We start from the raw sequence: 6,000 nt of genomic DNA on the forward strand, positions 1-6,000 counted from the left end.
AGCATTGCTACCCAGTCCTTCAGACTGAACATTGTGTTCTGTATCTCTTTCATCTGTAGCCATGGTTTTGCTAAATGTTACTGAAACAAAATTACAGCATGACAAAGTTCACATCGATTAATCATGGAATTCAGCTTTAACACCATTAGAGTGCAGGCTCGTTTCAGCATTGTCTGATTAACAATGAAATGAACCATACCTTAGCTGGGTTCCCCCCGCCCCAGAAAGGCAATGTGCAAGAGACAATGGCTGCAACTTATTTTAATTACTTTTCCTTTTTTTACACAACACGGGAATGGCGATTACCTTTCATAAACAATGACGAGAGTTGTAGTTTTTCTAGTTTACACCGTCATCAGACAAAACAAATGAGCTTGGGCACGATAAGGTTTGAACTGCATAATTTTTTCCCCATTACAACTAGTTTATGCCAGCTGCTCACCTCCCCAGGAGCCACGGGGAAGGGAGGGAAACAAAAAAACAAAACATCATTCTCTGAAATCTTGACATTAAAAAAAATGCCACATCAAAAGCCAGCATTAGGAAACCCTGCCTTGGAGGAAACAAGGGAGGAGGAAGGCAACTCATGTGAACTGGGTAAAGTCTAGGAAGTGGAGAGTATGGGCAGGTGGGGCAGAAATGGTAGAAGAGAGAGAAGGATGAAAGAAAAGGGATGAGAAAGTGATTTGAAAGACAATGTGGTAGGGACAAGGGGGAAATATGGAAGACGGGGGCGGAAGAAGGAAAGAACTGAGAATTAAAGAGGACACAAGCAAGGAAATGATGGTTGCAAAGAGAAAGGAAGGGTGTGGGACTGGGGCAAACAGTGGGAAAGAGGAAATGCTGAAAGAACTACTGAGAAAAGGAATGAGTAAGAATGGGAAAGTGAGAAGGAAGAAGGAAGGAAAGAGAAAGGAGGAGTGAAAGTGAAAGACAGGGTTTCTTTTTCTTCTTTAGCTCAAACTCTCCAAAGTTAAGTGTCAAATAATAATAAATAATAATAAATTTTTATTTATACCCCGCCCTTCCCAGCCAAAAACCGGGCTCAGGGCGGCTAACACTAATTAAAATCACAGCAAAAACATAAAAACAATCAATTTAAAATACAGATTAAAATACAAATTTAAAAATTCAAAATTAAAACTGCAGTCTCATTTCCAAATAGCCCACCAATAAAAGAATGAAGCATAAGTATCAAAGAGAAACCAACCCAAAGGCCAGGTGGAACAGCTCCGGCTTGCAGGCCCTGCAGAAAGATGCCAAATCCCGCAGGGCCCTGGTCTCTTGTGATAGACTGTTCCACCAAGTCGGTGCCAATACCGAGAAAGCCCTGGCCCTAGTTGAGGCAAACCTAGCATCTTTGTTGCTCGGGACCTCCAAAATATTATTATTTGAGGACCTTAAGGTCCTACATGGGACATACCAAGAGAGGCGGTCCTTAGGTACGAGGGTCCTAAGCTGCATAGGGCTTTAAAGGTCAAAACCAGCACCTTAAACCTGACCCTGTACTCCACTGGGAGCCAGTGCAGCTGGTAGAGCACTGGATGAATGTGGTCCTGCGGCAAAGACCCGGTAAGGAGCGTCGCCGCGGCATTCTGCACCCGCTGGAGTTTCTAGGTCATCTTCAGGGGCAGCCCCGCGTAGAGCGAGTTACAATAATCAAGTCTGGAGGTGACCGTCGCATGGATCACTGTGGCCAGATCTGGGCGAGAGAGGTAGGGGGCCAACTGCTTAATACGGCGGAGATGGAAAAATGCCACCTTTGCTGTGGCTGCAACCTGCGCCTCCATGGAAAGAGAGGCGTTGAAGGTTACACCCAAACTCCTGACAGAAGGCGCTGGCACTAATTGGGCCCCCACAAGAGATGGGAGTTGGCCTCCCAACCCCATGTCGTCCCGACCCAGCTGGGGGAACTTAAAACTACAAACTGGAGCCTGAAGCATAGCAGATACCTGCTCTGGGGACAAGGCAAAAGGGCAAGGCTCCCATTTATACCAGGTCTGGCCAATCCAGAGCATTACTGCAGAGATAAATGTTGCAGACCCCATTCCCTTTTACCCCCGGAGAGAGTGGTAGAGAGTGAACATAATAGATCACAAAGGATGTGCTGGATAAAATAGGACTTTACATTTATTCCCCGCCACCCAATTGGTTTGGATGACTGTAAGGAGGAAAAACGGTGACAAGGACATTCATGGATCAAAAAGGGAAAGATGACTATGAAGGAAACATACAAAATAGATAGCTTTAATAAAGCAGAACTAAATGTAGGCTTTTCGTATTTTGCACCAGACAAAGGAATTAAGACAGAGTAGAAAGTATGCCTGTGTGTGCCTCTGTGTGTGTCTGAAACTGTTACCAAAGAGGAAATGGAATAGCAGACTTGAGAGACTAGAGGCTTGAACAGAATAAAGAGGGTTTGTGTGTGTGTTTCTGTGTGTGTATGTGAAGAAAGACAGCAACAATAGTTAGGTCATCAAAAAGTGAACCCTTAGCCTGAAACAACATACCAAATAATTAATGGCAACAATGGGTTTCAGCACTATAGCAACATGCAATAATTCAACAGACAGCTGCAAAATAAAAATTATTCAGTGTGCTGTTTCATATTGCACTGCAGCCAATGAAGGATTCTTTAAAGAAAGAATTATCTGCATAGTGACATGAAATAAGTACGGTGGTAAAGTAGATGTATAACTATGGCAATCCGGAGTAAACAGGATATGCTTATCCACTTGGTTCCAAATATTAAAAACTGTAGGTGATTGGGAATCAGCATATATTTGAAGGAATGCAGAAACGCCAACACAACTTGCATACTTATTCAACATGCTTGCGAAGAATTTCCTTCCACCTACAGCAGGCATCTTCTAGTGTGCATGGCTTCCAGTCAGACAAAAGTACAAGTTATTTCAGCTGCAAACATAAGTTAATGCAGGAATGGTTTTGCTTGGCACACTGGGAGGCAGTAGTGCTGTCAGGGTAGCACTTTGGGGTAGAAGCCCAGGACCCTACTCAACACAATGAGTAGGAGAGCTGGCTCACCACACTTTACCAACTGAGTAAAACGATAAACATTACCACCTAAACAACTACCGGTAAGTTGAGAGTCTAAAAGCTGCCTAACTGTACCACTTGGTATGTCTGTGTGTGAGAGAAAGGGAGAATAAATGTCACTTACCGGTAGGACTTGGGATGCGGGTGGCGCTGTGCGTTAAACCACAGAGCCTTGGGCTTGCTGATCAGAAGGTTGGTGGTTCGAATCCCCATGACGGGGTGAGCTCCCATTGCTCGGTCCCTGCTCCTGCCAACCTAGCAGTTCAAAAGTACGTCAAAGTGCAAGTAGATAAATAGGTACCGCTCTGGCAGGAAGGTAAATGGCGTTTCCGTGCGCTGCTCTGGTTCACCAGAAGCGGCTTAGTCATGCTGGCCACATGACCCGGAAGCTGTATGCCGGCTCCCTCGGCCAGTAACGCGAGATGACCGCCGCAACCCCAGTGTCGTTCACGACTGGACCTAATGGTCAGGGGTCCCTTTACCTTTACCTTTAGGGAAAACTAAAGGGATCAATATCAGTTACTTTATAATATATAAATGACCAAAATTCGTATTCTGCAAAATGTTTTGCCTTTATTTCTAAAACTTTACTTGCAGTGCAAAACCCACAGAGTTCAATAGCACACACAAACTCTACTATCAGAGTTTAGGACTGCACCTTTTTACTATTTGTAGGGAACACGCATCCTCCAATGTTGCAGGCCATAATAGTACCTTCAAGTTAAGAATTCAGTTCGTGAGAGAAAGAGCAGTATAGACCAAATGTATCACTTCTCACAGTTCCTGCATGAGAACACTGAAATGGTACAGTCCCTGCCTAAGAGCTAGGCCACCTCAACTACACATATCTAACCAACATTACCATTTAAACCTCCCTCTGCTTCTTTACATCCTCTTTTTATCTGTTAAGAAGCAATTCCCTCGTGATACAGCAAATTTCATTCCCCACCTCCTTTCCATTCTCCAGCCACCGTAAAAGTCGTGAGCTTACTCTCTCTAAATCATGTTTAACTAGCCACAAAATTAGCTGCCAGATATACACTGGCTCTTTGATCAGCCCTGAAAGTTTATCTGCTTTATTATAGAGTACCTAAAAAAGGTAAAGGTAAAGGACCCCTGACAGTTAAGTCCAGTCGCAGACGACTCTGGGGTTGCGGCGCTCATCTTGCTTTATAGGCCAAGGGAGCCGGCGTTTGTCCACAGACAGTTTTTCCGGGTCATGTGGCCAGCATGACTAAGCCGCTTCTGGTGCAACGGAACACCGAAACCAGAGCAGCGCATGGAAATGCCATTTACCTTCCTGCCAGAGCAGTACCTATTTATCTACTTGCACTTTTTGGTGTGCTTTCGAACTGTTTGGTTGGCAGGAGCTGGGACCGAGCAACGGGAGCTCACCCCGTCGTGGGGATTCGAGCCGCCGACCTTCTGATCGGCAAACCCAAGAGGTTCAGTGGTTTAGACCACAGCGCTGCCTGCGTCCCACAGAGTACCTACTTGGAGTTAAAGAAGTAGCATTGCCTTTTTGTTTATCATTGCCCAGCAATTTCAGCCTGCAGCCAGCGTTGTAGTGTCTGTAGCTACAGTTTTCGCTGCTCTCCACGGCAAGGTTTGAGCACTTTTTGGTAAATATACACAAAGTGCATGTTTACTGGATTCTTCATACAGCACTGTCAGGAGGTACCCAAACCTACATTCATAGAATAATAATAATAATAATAATAATAATAATAATAATAATAATAATAATAGCTTAGCTGTCAAAATGTATTTATTTACAATGTATTACCTACCTTCCCAAAGTTTAATCTTCTTATATACGGGTCCACTCAGGCTTTTCCTAAGTATCAAAACTTTGCATGCACTTCTTCGGTACGCCAATTAATGCTCTTCTTTCCAGCTGTTTAGGAGAAAAAAGTGATAGTGTTTTAGTTTAGGAAGACACTTCTCTAAATTTATAGAGCAGAGTAAGTTTAATTCAGGTTCAGTAAGGTTTTCTCCCAGGTAAGCGGGGACAGAATTGCAGCCTTCTTGGCTTTAGTGTTTTTGAACTGTTTTAAACTGAAATATTTTGAATATTGTATTGTTTATTGCTTTGAGTCCTTGTATTAAAGCTGTGTACATACTAATACACACACACACACACACACACACACACTGCTAATGTTAAAACACAGTCCATAAGTCATCTCATCATCTAACATGATCAAACAAGCCATGGCTTGTTTCTCCAAAGCTTGTCTTGTCTGCCATAATGCCAAACCACAGTGACAAACCAACCAGAAAACAAACTCTGGTTCAGGTGCTCTAACAAACCACAGTTTAACTACTCAAACCATAGTTTAGCATAGTGTGTGAACCAGGTCAATGGAGATTTGATTCAACAAAATACAATCTTGCTAAACAGATCATGGCCTCCCCAAAGAATTCTGAGAATTATAGTTTGGTGAGAGTATTTAAGAATTTCATTACAAATGCCTAGACTTCTCATAGGAACACAGGAAGCTACCTCAAACTGAGTCAAGACGATTGGTCCACCTAGGTCAACGTTCTTTACCTTGACCAGAGGCAGCTCTCTTGAGGTTTCACACAGGGGACATTTCCAGTCCTACCTAGAGATGCCAGAGATTGGACCTTCTGCATGCAAAGAAGTGCTCCACCTCTGAGCTTCTGCAAACTTCAATGAACTAAGCTGCCAGGGTTCCTTAAAGCAAGGGGGGCTATTGTTTTAACTACTGGAGTACATTGCATAAATATGCCTGAAGTGTTGGCTTCTATATGACACACAGACAGCAGCAATAGTTGTTAGTATAAATCAAACAGCCACTAAATGTGAAGGCTGAAAACTCAAACCTGAGCCTACTATGTTGGGACAATGTCCCAGTTTCCCAGTGTCTCTTTCCCCGACACCGATCGCAATAGCGCCATTCTAACTTTTCTGGCGGA

At 43.6% G+C, this 6,000-nt stretch overlaps 1 protein-coding gene across 1 annotated transcript in view; it reads right to left on the reverse strand.

The window, feature by feature from the left end:
• The window catches only part of CRACD (capping protein inhibiting regulator of actin dynamics), a 65,588-nt gene extending 60,660 nt beyond the window's left edge, over positions 1-4,928 (reverse strand). Inside the window, exon 1 of the mRNA XM_033159648.1 lies at positions 4,848-4,928. The gene's annotated coding sequence lies outside the window, so the exon portion shown is untranslated. The remainder of the gene's footprint in view (positions 1-4,847) is intronic.
• Between the last annotated feature and the right edge of the window lie 1,072 nt (positions 4,929-6,000).

Source organism: Lacerta agilis, chromosome 9, assembly GCF_009819535.1.
Source record: "Lacerta agilis isolate rLacAgi1 chromosome 9, rLacAgi1.pri, whole genome shotgun sequence".
Lineage (NCBI taxonomy): Eukaryota > Metazoa > Chordata > Lepidosauria > Squamata > Lacertidae > Lacerta > Lacerta agilis.